At 39.8% G+C, this 19,058-nt stretch overlaps 1 protein-coding gene and 1 long non-coding RNA gene across 3 annotated transcripts in view; both read right to left on the minus strand.

The window, feature by feature from the left end:
* The window catches only part of FBXL7 (F-box and leucine rich repeat protein 7), a 287,995-nt gene that overhangs the window by 138,275 nt on the left and 130,662 nt on the right, over nucleotides 1–19,058 (minus strand). The gene's annotated exons all lie outside the window — the stretch shown is intronic.
* Nucleotides 890–18,387, minus strand: LOC121674445. The gene is made up of 3 exons (XR_006019619.1): nucleotides 18,184–18,387; nucleotides 11,317–11,322; nucleotides 890–901 (listed from the first exon to the last, which is right to left on the minus strand). It is a non-coding gene; the product is annotated as an uncharacterized LOC121674445 (long non-coding RNA).

Genomic DNA, 19,058 nt, shown 5'->3' on the forward strand with positions numbered 1-19,058 from the left:
CATCATGTATTCAAGCCACTTGGTCATGTGAAAATGAAAGCAAGGTATCTGTTTTCTCCTTCACCATGCTCACTGCATGATGTAATACACCATTTCAAAACTAACTTCTCACTAATGGTGGAGGGTTTTTAACTGTAAATCATAACCTATGGATGTTCCTTCTCTTATTTTCTCTCTTAAAAGTTTTTCCTGAATTTCCTACATCAGCGTCTTCAGACCTACATGCAGAATGTCAAACTCTAGATACAAGTTACAAACAAAAGAAATCCAAATACACATTAAAAATTAACCCAGCTAGATATTACAGAAGAACAGAGTTGTCTAAACCAAAGCTGTCTTTTTGTTTACCTGTGAGGATCTAAGGAGTCACTTCTGTTTCCCTTCCCTCATTCTACTCAATCTCAGTAATTACTAACGGGGGATACATTGTATTCTGCAGCAGGAACCAGACCAACCACCCAATGAGCAATAAGTGAGATAATTCTAGAGAGAGGAAATACAGTGAGTACTGTTGCATTTTTAGAAGTTACCTGTCCCCACAAACACTGCATCATTGAAGCCTTTAAGACCTGTGTTATGTTTTTTGACCAAAATTAGGCTGTATGCAGAAATCTAGCTGACACCAAGTTTCTGTCACTTGAGTAAACTTATAATCACAGGAATGTTAGCAAGAGACTTTTCTGATCTGTTATTTCAATCAAGCATTCCTTGGGGTTCTGGGTTACAGTATGCCTGGTTTTCATAACATTTAGATGTAAGGGAGAGGTCTACTTTTTAAAGGTGCCACAACAGAACAAGGATTTAAGTTTTAATGGGAAACGACTGGAGAATGTGCAAATGTAGGTTGCTTCACAACGGAGGTACTGCCACTTAATCTGTCAGCCAGCCCTAGAGAATCATTCTCCTCAGAAAGTTGCTTAAGTTAACATGCTTAGATTTGAGAGATGATTATGAAGTGGAGTGAAAGGATATTAAAATGGCCAGAAGGAAATAAAAACATAAATGGCTAAAGCTAGTAGTTGGGCAGGGTGAAGAGAGAGAGAAAAAAGTGTATTTCCAATGATTCACTAACTGCTTTTTACATTTCTTTAAGAAGTTAAGCAAAACCAAGAAGCAGCACTTCCAGAATATCACTTCAATTGCTCTCAAGCTGTGACATGAGTTGGAGTAATGGACTGTGGGGTCTTTATAGAAATTACTGCCCCAAAATAACTCTCCGGCTAAGGCAACGAGGTTTGTGGTAGAAGAAAGGCAGAAGAGAAAAGCAAGGATAGATATTAAATGTTCTTTCCTAGGAAGAGGCCAAAGAACATGAAACACCTGCAGCACCTGATAATGAAATCATTACTGACAGGAAAGGTATTTAGATAGTATTGCCACTACCAGCAAGTCCTTATGTATCAAAAACTCCAACAGCAGAGGCAGAAAACAAAATTCCAAGGGGTATCAGCACTCCTTAAGAGATTAATAGAAAGAAAACAAAACTAAACAGAGTAACTGGAAAATTACTTCCTCAAAGCAAATAAACAGGATTTCCTCTAAAAAATAACTTATCTTTTTTTGGGGGGGGAGGGAAGAGCGAGAGGAAGTCAGTGATACCAAATAGCAGCAGAGTTGCTAGATGGTCATACCTGGCATGGGTTGTTTTCACAAAGCGAATGCTTCCCAGGCTCCATACCTCCCCATTACCAATAGTAGTTCTATTTACCCCAAATACAAGCCCACCTCAAAGAGCATAACCAAAATATTTCACCCACTGTAAGCTACTAATTGTCAGTACACCCAGCAGCAACATATTTACAATTGCACACTTCTATAGAAATTGTGAAATGCCTAATGTAAGTGTAGAAATTTATCATTTAAATCTACTTGAACTTTGAAACATTTTAACACCTTGCAAGAATTTAAAACTAAAAATTAAGGAAAAAAATATCCACAGTTACTGCTTTTGTTGGATACAGTTCTACCTGTAATTATTGTTTTAGATAGAGTCTTCTCTTACTGTATATAGCCCCAAAATTAGCCTTTTTCCTTACTGCCTACTCTGAAACACTCCATTCAGATGAGGAGGAAGCAAGACATACTTTCTAGTAATTTTCAATGTGTTTCAAAGAGACTAGCTGACAATACATATCTTTTGAGTTTTTTTCTGTGCAAAACAAAGCTTCTAGTAGGCTAGATTTGGCTACTGCAGATTCATGTACACGTGCCAGAGCTAAAACATAACAGTTTTTAAATATTCTCCAAAGAGGAAAGGATAGGAGAGCAGCAGCTGTTCAGCACGGAGATTGTAGTTGGCCTCTTCTCCCATGTAAGAAGTGACAGACAAGAGGAAACAGCATCAAGTTGTGCCAGGGGAGGTTGAGATCCAATACTAGGAAAAATTTCTGCACTGAAAGGGTGTTCAGGCATTGGAACAGGCTGCTCAGAGAAGTGGTGGAGTCACCATCCCTGGTGGTATTTAAAAGACATGTAGATGTGGCGTTTAGGGACACGGTTTACTGATGGACTTGGCAGTGCTGGGTTCACAGTTGGACTCAATTGTAAGGGTCTTTTCCAACCTAAATGATTACATGGAATATTAGAATCACAGAAATTCAAAGACTGCCGATTCCCCTAATGCCATAGGGAAACTTAAAGCACAGTATAACACTGTTTCCAGAGGCCAGTTCCTCTCCAACTCAGAAAGCGCACTGAGAAAGCCATTGCACATAAATATATCCTGACAACAGTTCTAATGCAATGACAACTAGAAGGATCATACAGAGGCCAATATTGCAAAGACTAGAGCAGTAATGACTGTATTTGATCCTCTGCTTAAATTAAAGGCCTGCCAAAAGCTTCCCTAACATGACTTGCAATCATCTAGAGTTTCCTTCATATAGTCAACAGTTCTTTATTTCTCAACCAGAAGATGCAATCGAAAAGAAAGGAAACTGCACTACTATGGTAGTAGGTAGATATGGTAGAAGAAATCTATTTTCCTAGAATACAACATAATTCACACTGGGAGTGAAGGTACCACTAACCTCACAACACCTGCAAAGAATCACACAGCTACACAGTTGCAATTCAGATAATTTCTTTGACCTGCTTCTGAAGAAGCAAAAGTATAGATTTTTTTTTTTCCGTCTACTAGTGCCAAAATCTTACAATAGTGGAAGGAACAAGATTCCAGCCATCTAACCTAGTATGCTATTTCCTCCAGATTACATTTTGATCCTGCTGGAAAGAAAGCTAGAATCAGGCAAGCATATAATATAACAGATACTTCTTCTGAACATTGTCTGTCTTCAGGTCTTTGTAGCCCACGTATACTCTTCAGCCATAGATGTCTTTCTACTCAGTAGCCCTACAGCCTCATTAAATCTGCTTTGTCTCTTTTGAATAATGACTACTAAAATAATGTGTTTAACTTTCTTTTTATCATCACAGATGGCTATATTGACTATAATGTTATGTTTGTTTTATAAAAGTGTTTCCTATATTAGTTTTGCAGACTTTGGATTCTGCCAGTCACACTCATTGCTGAGAAGTGTCAAAGACATCACAAGTCAGTCAGGACAGAATCAATGCAATTTAAACTTACCTGGGAAAGCACAGTCTATAACTGCATGACACTGAAAAACTATTTTTGGAACCACATGTGCAAAGCCTGTCCTAGTCTGAACCACAGTGAGTCCCCTTCTCTTGCTCTGGAACAATTTTACTAGGTTTTTTTGCAGCACATTTGCCTTGGATTCTGGTGTATGGGCATTTGCATGCCCTATTTTACACATCCTTCTAAGATCTCATAAAGATAGGCTGACCTGACCATTGTTTCTTATGTGTCACCCTGGAAAGTAACAGCAGTATTTCTCTTGACATCAAGTTCTTATGTGATGACACCTTTCTTCAGCAGGCAGTGACAGGTACCTCAGTGTCATAGGTTAGCAAGCATAGTCCTGGAAGGGATGTCCTTGATAAGGGCTGCTTACAGCTTCCTCTGGGACCTGACAGAACCTATCAGCTGGCCAGTTTGAATATGGACAATTCTCTAAGCCACTTAGAGTTGTGACCACCTCTGTGATCCACACTTAAGAATAGACAAACTCCCCCCCCAAGCTCTCTCTCGTTTCCGGCGCTGGCACAGGTGGCTGCGGGGCCCGTGCGGGGGCCAGAGGGCCCAGTCCCTGCTTGGGCCAGGCCGGGCCGGGCCACGGCCATCCTGAAGCCATGGACCTGTTCCATCCGTGGAACCCCCCCCACTGCCTTGCCGTGGGCAGCCGGAGCGGCTCGGCTCTCCCCCCTCTCCACTGCGATAAGAAAAATTCCAGCTGCAAGGCCAAGGTGAGATTAACCCTTTTATTGCTGTGAAGAGCTGAAAACGTGAGGGAAGAGAGAGGAGATGCTTAAAGCTGAAATTCTGTCGTGAAGCTATGATATATCAGAGTATCCCGTTGTAATTTCATGAAGATATGGGGGGTGGAGTGTTCACCTCATAAGCAAAAGCACCTGCGCTGAGATAGGCAGATGCTGAAGCAGCTGTAATTTCATGAGAAGTTTGGACAGGGAGAGATGGAAGCAATGAGGACTTCTGCTCCAAACAGGAAAGGAGAAACCTCAGTCCCTAGAGATGCTCCCAGAGATAGTCCTAATGATGAAGATGAGGAAGATCCTTTGCTCCCAGGGAAGGAGAAGGGTCTCTGTTTTTTGTTTCTGAATGGCTCAACCTTAAAATTGTACCCCAAAAAACTTCAAGAGTGGACCCTCGAAAGCAGTTGCGGGAAAAGCTGCAAGTCGGGGGAAAGGACTCACACGCAGGCAGAGAGACTCCTCTTCCTAAATGGACTGAACAATATTTGGAAGTGGGCGGCTGTCTCGTTGTGATAATGTTTTCATAGCATGAGGGAGAAGAGACTTCTCTTTCTAAATGGACTGAACAAGGTTATTATGGAAGTAGTAAACAGACTGAACATCTTAAGGGTTGTCTTTTTACATTGTCAGTGGGAGAAGGGAGGAAGGTGGGGGGAGGAGGAGAGTTCTGAAGGTGGTATAATTTTTTTTTTCCCTCTTCTAGGTCTGTTAATAAACTTCTTTATATTCTTTCAAGTTTGGTGCCTGCTTTGCATTTCTCCTAATTCTTATCTCACAGAAGATAAGCAGTAATGAGTATTTTGGACCAAACCACTACACTAAAATGGTGTTTCTGCCCGGTTACAAACCCAACCCGCTACACTCAGGAATTAAATAGATAGTAGGGCCAAATCCACGTCTTGCCATGCTGAAGTGAAACATAAGACAAAATGCAAAAACAGAAAAACAAAGTAATCATTTAGGAAAAGAGAGCAGAAAGCAATTAAGCTCAGAATATCCATTAATCTTTTTAACTGTCCAAAAGTGTTATATTACAATGACTTTGATGTAAAAAAATCTGAAAATTTTGTTTACTTAAGCCATCAATTCTTATCCACATGACATTATACAAATTAAATTTCTCAACACGAAAGTACATATGTGCATGGTTTTCCTACCAGATGATCACTACTTTCTCTTTTATATCTTCAGAGAAGTTCTTTTAAAATCAAATACATGCCAACCACATCAAGAAGAGATCCAGAAAAAAAACCAATCCAAACCTCAAAGCATCGGGGATCATTCAAGAGGAAAGAAAAATCTCTTTTCCTTCTCTTGTTTCCATGACACACATTATGCTGGTCCAAATCACCAAAACCTCAAGTGTATCTCTTTACAATCTGCACCTCCAAAGTCTGCAGACTCCTAGTATGCTTCCAAGTACTCCCATAGAAATCAGCAGCCTCGTGCAGTACTTTGGCTTTGCAGATATACAGCATCCTTTAAAGATGCAATATATCAATTCATTTATCCAAAGTAAAGTTGGACTACACACTGTGGACAATCATTCTCCTTGAACTTTACATTTGTACCAATGGAAATTCTGTCATAAAACTGGTTTCCACCTATTAATTCTTAACTGCTGAGCAAACTGCCACTGTTTCAACACTGAAGTTACCTACCTACAAGCATTGTTACTCACTGAACTGCTTTCAGGATAAAATATGTTCATTTACAAATTCATGTTGACCTTCTGCCCTAAAATCTTAGCAGTATGGCTCTTAAGCTTGCTCTTTTTTTTTCCAAATTAAAACATGCGCCAATATAACAAGCAGGCTCCAAATTTCATTCCACCCAACATTTGTCAGGATATGATAAAACAAACAGTAATCTGCACAAACTCCAATCCCAAGGAAAGGAACTAAACTGAATGTTTCACAGGAAGCACGCTGAAGTTGGAAGAGTTTGCAGATATGTGCCAGCACTGGCACTTTGGGACAATATTTCTTAAAACTTTCACAAGTGAAATCTCCACAAGCATTTTTACATTACTTTTTTTATTTTTAAACCACAGCTCCAGCTTCCAGGATTGTGAAATTTGGCTGTGAAATTTGGCATAACTTAGCTATGAAATAGTGTACTTAGTTCTACAGCATTTCTGTAAGTTTTAAGCTGAACTTCAACTCAGGTCCCACAGGCCAATTTGGCCAGTTTTGCTCTTCCAGTCAGTGCCTGCCTCACCTTCTCAAGTACCACAGCACACGACAAAACCGCCTGCAAACGCCAACAGGCTACACTAACATATCTCTGGTAGGGAGTTAGTCACCTTATGTTTTTTATTTCTTTTAGGAAATTGTTTCAGGTGCAGGCACCAGCCAGCTCCATCGGCCCCACCACAGGGCATGGCTGAGCCCCTCAGCCATGGGTGGGCAGGCACCTCAGAGCAGGGAAGCTCTGAGGCACAGCCCCTTAGTGTCACCTTTTTGAGTCAGTCTTACAACCAGATACAAGAAGCCACTTGAAAGGTGAAGCTGTAACAACGAAGGCACTAAGCATTATTTAATTCTGATGTAAATATGGCTGTGCAAGTTCTGCAGCTAGCAAGACACAATGGCTCAAGCACTATACTGCGAAAGGCCTGAAAAACATACAGTAAAGTGCAGGTGGGGGATTTCTTCAGAACCATTTAGAAGAATTATGTTTATTACTAGCAAGGCAAGACTTCAGAAAGTCTGGATTAAAATCATGAAGCTTAAGTAAAATTGTTCACATAGGCAGAGATTCTAGTTGCTGTGCTAGAAGCCTACTGGGTTTGTAGTCAGGACATCTTTAACTCTCATCTTGGTGCTAAATAACTCACTATGAGTTCAGAATAGCTAAATACTTTATTTAATGAAGTCTTCAAGTGGACTCATCTAGTCTAATGGCTAAAAAGAGGCAGGGCACATATTGCCTCCTCTATGTAACAGATAATATCTTTTCTAGATATTATCCCTTTTCTAGAGAACTTCAGCACTCACCCATGAGGCTTGTTAACCAAGAACCTTTATATGGCACTACTAAGGTCACCCTAATTTTTGAAGACAGTACGTGTCTGCCTTATCACAGGATTTCACAATACAGTGACAAGCAGCACGCTCCACTGCTAGGTTTATAAAGAAGCAATAATGCATCAAGCTACTCTCTTGACACCTGCTAAGCAGCCTGAATGCCGGAAGGTAATGCTTATTTGCAGCCAAACTTTGCACCCTCTCCAAGTGTTAAACTCTACTTTTCAAACACACATTGATAAAAGCCCATGAACTGTTTAGTCTAGGCTGCCTGAGAAGAAAGAATGCAAGTACTTTTCTTATTTGAACTCAAAGCGAGAAAACAAGATGAGAAAGCTTTAACATCTTTTTTTATTACTCAGCAGGACTAGCACGTCTCACGACTAAGTATTAAAATACTATCTTTCATTGAAGTGGCTTAGCCTGTATTCCAAAAATGGTTCCTACTCTGTAATCTTCTACTTTGCCAAAGCAACAGGGAAATAAAACTTTGGCCTTCCTACCAATCACAGAATTTTCCTAGAAACTGTTCATTCATTCAATATAGGACTTTCCATTACAAATTTTCATCCAATCACCACCATGTTTTAAGATGGGCATTTACTTGAGATTCAGCGTTCTCAAGTTTATTACCTAACCTTTACCATTTTAATCCAACATCTGAAAATAATTATGAAACCAACATAAGAAATTAATAAACACAATTATGTCAAAACAAAACCCTTTTTCTAGTTTTATACTTTCTCTGAGAAAGTCACTTCACTGACAAGTTCCCCACTAATGGCTAATTCAAATCTGTTTTTTCCCAGCTCTGTTGTAATTTAAACAAAACGCTAATCCTTTCCATTCAGAAAAGCCAATGACTATGCAGTTCAATACCAAATATAAATTAGTAGAGACTTCATTTGCACCTTCTCGCATGAGACGTGCCAAAGAGTGGAGGTAGCCTGAGAGGATAAACTCCAGTGTAGATTCTGAAGTGGCTGCAACCTGCTATTGCACTGGAATGCATCAGATATTTGGTATAGGTCTGAAGTTCATTATATAGTTCAGTAGTACAAAATCAAACCCACCACATACATGTTTGTCTTCCACAATATTATCATTAACACTTAAAATATGTATTTAGATTTTCACAAACAACTAGTTCCAAGATCTAAACAAAAAAGGTTAATACTAAACTTACACTATCAATTTTACTGCTCAGCCAGGTACAGTGGAAGCAGAAGGAACCCACAGCTGGAGATGGCTGCTGTGGCAGTGCTGGGGGAGCAGCTTTTTTGGTGTAGTACAGAGTAACACCACAAAAACCAACCCCACAGTATCTCCCAAATTTTGAGCTTGAATATTGACAGCTGGTTAAGTCAGAGTTAATGTTAGAGTTGAGGAAGTGAGAAACCTTTATTAAGACATCATACAAAGTACTCTGGTATCAGTGTACGCTGTGAAAAGCGATACAAAAATCTTTCACATGACAATACAGATCTGACAGCCTGAGATGCCTTCTTTACTTAAAGAAGAACAAAAGAACCTGACAGCTAAGGAAGAGCAGACAAGGATCACTCTACTCTTTTAGATAAGCACAGTCACTTCCAGCTTTTCTTTACTGATGGATACAGAGAGGGGGAGAGGGGGAAAGGGAAGTGGCTGACTCAAGGATGCAAGTAGGAGACTTTGCAAAATAGTGGGATTACAAAAACTAAATAAAACAGAATTGTGAAAAGGCATATAGTGAGAGAGAGCGATATCTTAAAGGCAGCTAAAACGAGAGAACCTACATGCTTGAGAAATACCCCTACTTTTTCAACTAACAATCAAGTTTGGCAAAATTACAAGCCACATTGTAGCAGGTTCAGAAATGAAACTCATCAGCACACATAACTGAGTTAAAACAATTAAGACTATTAAAAAAGCCATACCGACAAAAGAAATCAAACTAAGGTTTCACACAATACATTTGGCAATCAACTTTAGATTTCTTCTTCCTTTCTCTCTGAATTCTATGAAATGCAAAGTTCTAATGTTGCACTAACCACAGATGTCTGGCAATGATTGCAAGGAAAATATGAAAAAAAAAAAAACAACCAAACCCAAACCACAAAACAAAAACAAAGACCCAGTACCTGTCTGATTTTTTTTTAAACACAGTTTTAACAGATCATTTTAATATAGTAGAAAATTCCATTATTCCTATTGAAAACTCTGTGTTTCAATTACTTAAATTAATCTTCTAGTCTCAACTCTGCACAGAGACTGTGCATACTACTGTAATTTGCTGCTGCAGTCACCACCTGAACACTGAGAACAAAATTTATCCAAAACAACACAGAGGCTGATCTATCCCCAGAATATGAGCAGGATAGTAATCCTCCATAGAAATACAGTGCCAATTCAGCATTTTCATTTCTTCTGCGCCATTATCTATATTTCAGCTGTCTTTCACAAAAACCCTTCCTTTCAGAGAACATGAAAACGTGGCACGGAAACTTTCAGAAGAGTTAAATTTAAATGTATCTCCCTCAAGACATTACAATTTTTTCATCTATTTTAATCGTAGCATACTCCAAGGTATCCCAACAGACCAGCCACAAAAAGACAAAGGACACTTTTTAGCTTGCCCTACAACCTTCACCAGGGCCATGTTATTTATAACACACAGATATTCAGTGGGATAAGGACACATTAAGGAAAAAAACAAAGGTAACTAATATCTACCCTGTTGACAATTCCGTATTTAATTTTGAAATGTTTTTCATTCTCACAGTAGTATGTGTGCAACTGTCATAAAGATTGTTTGGTTATAGTTTGAGGACTATAAAATTCCTGCTGAAGTATATCCATAAAGCTCAGATTGAACTGAGTAATTCTGGAGAAAAAAAAAATATTTAAAGGCATTGCTTTCAGAAGTGTTTTATCTAATGCCTTTGTGAAAAGACATGCTTCATCCCCCTTTCTTTCCTGCAGAACTAACAAGTAGTAGTTTTGGTCTTCAGTATAACTCATTCTTGTAGTATTCAGTATTAGCTTCTCATTAGAGGAAAAAGGAATACTGAAACTAGGGTACATCTCCAGCAGAAGAAAATAGAGCAGAACCAACAGAAACAGAGTGGGTATGTCAGTGACCACTACATGTGACAGTTCAAACAATCTCTTGCTCATGATGTTCTTCTCTGGATGGTTTCTGGGAACCAGCAATGGTGCAGCAGGGCCAGTCTCCAGCTCCCAAGCATCCTGCCCAGCATCACACTGATTCTTGCAATGTTCATTAATTCATGCTAAGTTTCTTTCTCTGAGCCAACTCACTACCTGTACAGAAGAGAGGACAGAGGACATGCTGCTTGCATTAATATTCTGTCATTTGACACCAAATCTTCACCACACTTACTACAATGTCATGTGAGCACACTTAAATACTCAGGGAATCATCTCTGCTTCTTGATCACACTATTGCACATAGTTTTTAATTAATCAGTACTGGTAAACTAACAGAAGCCACACCAAAGAAACATGGATCATTTTTGAGAATTTTTCCCAACCAAAAAGCAAACAAAACAAAACACCCAAACAAACAACAACAAAAAACCAAGCAAAAACCCCAAAACCAACAGAAAACCCCAAACCAAAGAAACAAAAGAAATTCCCAAAAATTAAAAAACCCCAAGCAAATAAAAAAAAAAAACCACCACAAAATCCACAACCAACCAACCATTCAACCATTATTAACATTTGTAATACCTGAGGTAATTGTTAAAAGCTGAGAGAAAGCACATAAAGTGGTACAATTGCCTATGGCAATGCAACAGCAATTATTACAGAAGAAACAGCTTATTATACAAAAACTGCTATCAAGAATCAGGCTGGTAACACGAGAAGGAAACTAGAAATCCAAATGGGGATGTCAGATAATCTGAGGCTAATGGTAAACACAGACCAGGCTCTGTGGACAACAGGATAAGATCCAAGCACACTATCTGCAAGATACTTCTGGTTCTCTCCTTGCATAAACTTCCACTCAATTATACATTTTAATGGCTTTTGTATCATCCTGAAACTAGCTAAGCTACCTATGCAGTGTAATGAAGATGGCCCAACTGGCTCTACTTAAGGATAAGCACCTTACTCCTCGTTCCTTTGAAAGATGTGCCTGATGAACCAAACTGAACTGAGCAACGCCCAGGACAGCAGTCTTTTTTGGCAGACCTGTTAGGCAAGAGTAGCCAAACATAAGTCAATAACTTTGCCACTGAATAATACAACTCAGCTTTTCCCAGTTCTTTCAGTTTCTCTGGTTAGCTTCATTTTGCTGAAAGCAATCACCACCACTAACTCAGTTCTGTGAGCACTGTTCCAACTCTTTGACCACAATCTGTCTGACAAGAAACATTCTCAAAGGGTCTTTCAAGTGTGGAGTAGAGATGTTCAACAATTTAGCCATTTGGGATTTAATTTGCATCTTCCTACATTTGCTCCAACCTAGCAAGTAAATTTAATAACATTTACAATCACATTAGACCACTTTTGCTAGCAGACAGAGCAAGTCTGGACTTTTACATGCAGAAGTAGAGCACAGAGCAGAGTAGTTATGTCCTGGGAACTGACAACAGTTGTGCATCTCCTCTCACTCCCTCCTCTTTGAAAATCTCTGTCTAGTGCCATTTGGCACCTTTCATACCCAAGCACTTCCTTAACTACTAAGCATCTACTTTTGTAGTTGTAGGCAATAGCAAGCTGCATTTTACTTCCAGGGAAGCATGGACTTTACATGAGCCAGAGGGAAACACCTGCACATCTCTGGTCTTGGCATGTCCATGGCTGCATATCGGATCAAAACACAGTTGATGTCAAAGAGCCACAGGTGCAGGAAGCTTGCTCCAGTGCTCATTTCCACAATATCCTTTTAAAAGGACAGCTTATGCTTTGCTAACTACACTTAAGAGAGCTGTTAACGACTCGTGCGATTCTTTTTCTAATGTGTTTTAGCTAAATGCCACTGTAAAAGTACAGTTTGAGAAATACACTATGCCATGCCAAGAACCTGACTTACTCCTCTTAAAATTTAGTCTTCAGAAACTATCTGTACCATGCCAACAGGAGCAAAACTGCTTGTCCAACCCAGCTAGAAGTTTTGTTGATTTATCTCATTCTCCACTATGCTAAAGTAGGGTAAAGTCTATGAGCCAAACCATTGCTCTAACACAGAAAGGGCCTTCAGAAGGTTCTGAGATACTCTTCTACCAGTTCATTAGTACGTAGTGCAAAATGTAATTGAATTGAAATGCAAAAGTATTTCCATGTTTCAGGGAATTTTTGCAAATTAATACTGAAACCCAATCACTTATTTACTGAAAACTACTTCTCCAAAACTAAACAACACACTGAAACTGATACTGATGCAGTGATTTCTCATGTGATTAATTAATTCTCATGTATTTTTTCCTTGGGTACTCCTTACCCTCATTAAAGGGAAAATCTAAGGCTAACATTTTTTTCAACATAGGCACAAACCCTACAGCAGCAGGAAGACCATCACAGTCCTACACTGGCCTGGAACAAGCAAGCCCAGTTACTCTGTCCAGGGAGCACACATCAGAGGCATTTTATACCAAACAGGCTGATTTTTCCACTTATGCCAATAAGTGTATGTTCATCCCCTAACAGAGGGCCTGAGAGAAGGCAGAAATGCTTAAAACCATCACCTGTTTTTCCACTGCTTGTCATGACCTCTGTCAAAAGAGGTCATTAAAAAGGTACTTGCTCAAAACATAAGCAGTGGCAGTCTGTACAGGATGGACAGGTAGAAGGATGGAAGTGCAGAACACATGCAAAACTTGTCCTATGTCTGTGTCAGAAAACAAGTAGAAATATATCTGAATTGTTGGGTAGCAGAGGTGAGATTATAAAAATATTTTCTGAAAAAACCTCCTATGCTTCCAACAGTGTGGAACAGATATTTATCCTACTGAATGATTATACTACACCTCTGAAATTAAAATCAATAGCTACCAAAAGGAAGTTGCCATAGGAAAATAAGAGTTTTACACAGATTCCTGCTGCAATTCCAGCACAGCACAGCTACTAATTCACAATTTAGCCAAAAGAATAAATGCTATTTGAACATCCATGCTGTCTTGAAAACTCAGTGAGGTACCTGATTTCTGCATATAAATGCACACACAGGGTTGCATACAGTCAAGAAATGCAAGAGTGTGTCCATTTTTAAGATCACTTCAGAAATCAAAGTCGTACAATGCAAAAACTGCACCAGTATTACAACTATTTTGAAATTCATAACCTGCATTTCAGGTGTCAGTGAACACCTCAAGGCAAGCTTTCTCAATGGTTACCTCTTAACCTGCAGTGTTCTGCCTTTTTCCTTTGAAATACAACACAGTTTTCTTTGAAGTAAAAAACACTCTTATTTGAGCCGAAACCCAACTTCAGAAAGCATCACAATAAAATCTGAAGCTGTAGACACAGGCGACTATAAACGACAAATATCTTTAGTAAGTCCACTCACAAATAACAAAATACATATTGAATCTTGTATCTAAAGCATTTTAAAATATTCATGACTATAGAAGAATGTTTGCCAAAGTGGTTTTTGCACACAAATGGAGAGATGGATACTGAGCATGCATCCACTGTTCTAGGTCAGACAGAAAGGTTGATCTATCTCTGAGCTCCACTGACAATGCCAGACAGCAGACACCTTTTTGGCACAGTTATCCCATCTGACTGAAGAAAAGCACACCTCTCAAGAAGGACTACTATCACACCCTTTTCATTTTATCTTACCTTAAAAGCATGTAACAACCATTAGTAAATACCTGTTTGAAAAGGAACTTTTTTCTTTGAGGAAACAATCGCATAAAGCTTGATCTGTTCCCAGGGTGACCTTTCACTATAAGACTACTTCAAAGGGATAAATCACAGCCTCAGTTGTCATTATCCCACTGCACTAGCTTGCAACAGTGCAGAATAAGCTTTCTTAAGCACTTTGACAGTCTCCCTTTCCAAAATAGGCACCACTGATACACAGCACCTTACAGCAAGAACTTGCATTGCGTGCACTGCTGTCTTTAAAAATCAAGACAACAGAAACTATCCACAGGCTGTACCTGACATAAGGGTTGGATTCAGATTTATTCACTACTCACCATATCCCATCCTGCCAACTGAAAACAAAATGGCCAAACAGCTCTTCCTTCTCAGCCCTCCATTCTACCTACTCCCTAGCAACATCCACAGGCACTTTCCCAACATGCTCTTCAAGCTAATGAAATCTCTTTAAATACACTGCCCTCTTTTAGTCTCTCAGATGAAGCTCTCCATGATTTAAGCAGTCTACTGATAGGTAGGCAAATATCCATCAAGACAATTAGTATTAAATACTAGTTGTTTCCTCAGTTCTGCCTTTCTATATCCATCTGACTCTTTCAACAAAGAAGATAAGCTCTGGAGGACTGGAATTTCATTCTATTGCTGCAGTCCAGCAGCAGAAACAACCAATGTTTCCATTCTGGAAGACTGCAGGGAAAGCTACTTCTCCTATTCCTGGCAAGAGCAAGCAGTTAATCTTCTAATTTTCACTGAAAAGAACAGCAGAGAATAAAAACTCTGCAAGTTGATCAAGTACCCACCACAGTGGGTAAAACAAACTGCCAAGTGACATATAACAGGATCCCTGCAAAGGTATGCAGGGTCATGACACACACGATCTTCCACAATGATTTATTCTTTTTAAAAAGCTGTAAAAATCAGGGGATGAAGTAGGTGGTCATGTCACTCTTCATCCAACAAGTCTGCACTGATACAGTGCCCTGAAGTAGACAAACTTTCATAACAACATTGTGAAAACCCACACAAGTGTCATTAACTGACAGATGACTGAGCTGTGCTAAATGGCTCCTTGCTCCTTCTGCACAGGCAGGAGGAAAAGATGCAGCTCACTGAAAACCTTACAGTTCTGCAGATGAGCTTGTTTGCTCCCCATCTGTTCATGCCCTTTTGGTCTCTGTTCAAACTGGAAGAATACCCTCCGGAGAGCGTGATCCCCAGGGTGCATCAGGTTTCTGATCCACACTGAATGCTGGGTCAGAGCTTGCCTGTGGAGAATGTTTTAATTACATCATGCTGGAATTTGGCAAGAGTCCTGGCATTTAATTAAACAGCCATTTTTTGAAGCAAAGCTCACAGCAGAGCAGACAAAGAGACACAGAGGCCTGATGATGTGCTTCATAGCAGCACTTCCCCTATGGCCCAGTGCCTACTTTGTAAGCAGTCCCAATCTACCAGGAATACAACATTTCACATCACCAGATGCCTAAAATCAGGCTAAATGGGGTGGTCTACACCCAGGAGTACGAAAACTACTCACACTTTCTAAGAACAGTGAAAACCATGGTAGACTGACTTCAGGTACTGCTATAAAAGCTGCACAACCAGTATTAGGAAAAGGTGATTGGGAAAGGTCCACAGAGCGGCCATGCCACCATATTTCCCCAGACACTTACAAATGTGAGGCCCAACAGGAAGATAACAAAATAGCAAGCATGATGGTGGTAATGCCCTCTTGAAACACTTCACTATGTGCTCTTCACATCAACCAAGGTTTGTTCACCCAAAGACATCTCATTTCAGGAGACAGGTTTTCCAGGACTACAGGCAGTAGGGGAAAAGGAGGTGAGGCAGCAAAGAGCTGCAGGGAGCCTGCAGGTACTGTCCAGTAGAAGACACTGCCCTTTGGAAGAAGTACTTCCTTTCTGAAGCATTAAACAACACAAGGCAGAGCTGCCTTTTGTTAAGGAACTAAAACTGATGTATGCTTGGTTTTGATGCAGTTTTACACCAAAATTCAGCTTGAGAAAGCTTGAAAACCTAACCCAGCAGCATCATGTCTACCATAATGACAACCGTTACCACAAGCATTACAAAACCTTGCAGCTTCCTATCTGTGAACTGTCAAACATCAAACTTTCTTTGATAGAATTTGGAGAGAAAATTAGGACACCAAAGGTCCTAACTTTCAAAGGTCTCCTCTCCCTTTAAAAATTTACTTAAAAAAAAAAATAAGAACAGTTGCCACCAAGACCAAGAACACAAGGTCAAGTGAAGATTCATATGGCTGATTTATTGTCCAACCCCATAAAAATGAACTTGAACTTCTAAGTTAATCAACTATGACTTATACTTGCACATGTAAAAGTTGAAAGCTAAGCACCCCCCAAAAAACCCAAAAACCGAAACAAATCCCAACAACTGAAAGAAAACCCACAAACCAATAATAGCAATAATACCTACAGCTAAAATAATTGAAATGCTATGAAATATGAGCTACTTGCTTTAAGGCTAACCCACCTTTTGAAGATACCTGATCATAGTATAAAAGCCCTGTAGTGCCTCAGATACATGAAAAATTTTATATGCTTGGCCGTGAGAACCCTTTAAACTGAGCAGTTTCCAAAGCACCTTACAGGGAAGATGTGAGGTTGGACTGTCAAGCACACTGCATGCTCAAACAAAAATTTATGGGAATTTGGAAGCTTTTAAAAGTTTCTCTACTGTACACAATATCTGCAGCATGAGTTGTTCTCATGCCAAGGCTGTATTTTTCTAAAACATGGTAGCAAACATTAAATTTCATATTTAATCTGATGTGACACACCAGATTTTAAGCTCATTTATGCGTAGTCATTTTAACTCTGAAGAGACAGACATTTTTAACAAGTAGATGCTAAAATTCTCCACAAAAATCCCACCACCTACAGGCTGCCAAAATTCATATGAATGTAGTGATTTCAAAACACAGCTGACCTGAAGGCACCTTGGAAGCTGGTATGTATTATGAATGCAATTTCTCCTGTCACAATTCATATAATCCTGGGTCATCAGGCCAGTGATTTCCATTCTACCTAAGCAAGAGGCAAAGGGTGCCCTGATGACCTTCAGCAAACACTTGTTTCTGTACACCACATTTTAGATGAGGCTTCTGGAATGTGTTTCCACCAAAGACCACTACTAACCTGCTACATGTAGAGTAGAGAGAAGTACTCTAACAGGCAAGACAGAAAACACCTGAATTAAACAGAGAAACACATTTGCTTATACAAAAAACAGTTATGGCCAGCAAGGCAGAGGTGTCAGATCTCATCTCAGAAAGTTCCTCCTCTCAATCTCCTTCCATCAAAAAATTATTTAACTACATATGCTCTGATGAATTATACGCATTGTTTGGCTGCCAGCTACAATCTTTTGATTTGTACTTACAGCTGAGTCAGAATTCTTAAAGAACCATTTAAAGTTCTAACTCCAATGTGACTTCATAATGGGTTACAGTATGCTTAATGTCACACATTCCCCAGCTGGCTTACAAACTCACTCAGAACCAGTCACAATGACTGTCTGCACTCCAATGTCAAATTTTATTTTTAACATTAAGAATATATATGCTTATATTTCTTTCATTTTAAAGGTTTAATATTTTCTTTAAAGGATAGCATCTTTTAACCAGGCCTTTTTAATTGGGTTACTATATGCAAATTATTGTGAGAATTAGTATTACTAACACTTTATAGTCTACATATCCTCAGGAGCCCAGCAACACTATTTGCATTAAAAGCTACCCAACGACACCCTCACAGAAGTGAAAACTGTTACAATTAATGCTAAGTGTTCCCTGTAATTGTTCTGACTGCCTTTGGAAAAGCATACTCATGAGCTGGAGCTCTTCATTGTATTTGTAAATACTGGGGTCCATGTAGTTGTCCATATCACCACAGAATCATATAATCATTTGAACGGAAAAGACATCTAAGATCATCAACTCCAACCATGAACCTAACACTGCCAAGCCTAGTACTAAACCATATCCCCAAGTGCAACATCTACGTCTTTTAAATAGCTCCAGGGATGGAAACTCAACCACTTCCCTGGGTAGCCTATTCTAGTGCTGGACAAGTCTTCCTATGAAGAAATTTTGCCTAATATCCAATCTAAACCTCCCCTGGCATAAATTGAGGTCATTTGCTTTCATCCTGTCACTCAGTTACCTGGGAGAAGAGACCAACCCCCACCTCACTTCACCCTCCTTTCAGGCAGTTGTAGAGAGCAGTAAGGTCCACCATGAACCTCCTTTTCTTCACACTAATCAACCCCAGCTCCCTCAGCTGTTCCTCATAAGACTTGTGCTCCAGGCCTGTCACCAGTTCCGTTTCCCTTCTCTGGGCCCTCTCCAGCACCTCAATGACTTTCTTGTGAAGGACCCAAAACTCACCACCGGATTCGAGGTGTGCCCTCACCAGTGCCAGGGGGACGATCGCTGCCCTATCCTGCTGACCACTCTATTGACAATACAGGCCAGGGTGGCACTGGCCTTCCTGGTCACCTTCAGGCACAACCATATTAAAAAAAGAGGCAACCACTGTAACTAGACAGCATTTGACGTGTTGGTCAGTTGCACAACTGAGTAAGCAAATCCCTAGGAATGGCAACAAATTACTCTCAGGACTTAACACAGACTGCTGGCAGCTTGAATAGCAGAGGTGTAAATGCCTAGAAAGACTGCTTAAGCTTCTGGGTCCTGTGCCTGCTATAGGTGATTTGCACAAACATACCAACAGAAACAGAAAATTCATAACAAAAGCAAGCCTCCAAGCATGGACCCTTTAACAGAAG

The sequence above is a fragment of the Corvus kubaryi genome, unplaced genomic scaffold, assembly GCF_017639235.1.
Source record: "Corvus kubaryi isolate FWS band 111438036 unplaced genomic scaffold, C.kubaryi_AGA036_p1.0 68, whole genome shotgun sequence".
In the NCBI taxonomy this organism is placed as follows: Eukaryota; Metazoa; Chordata; class Aves; order Passeriformes; family Corvidae; genus Corvus; species Corvus kubaryi.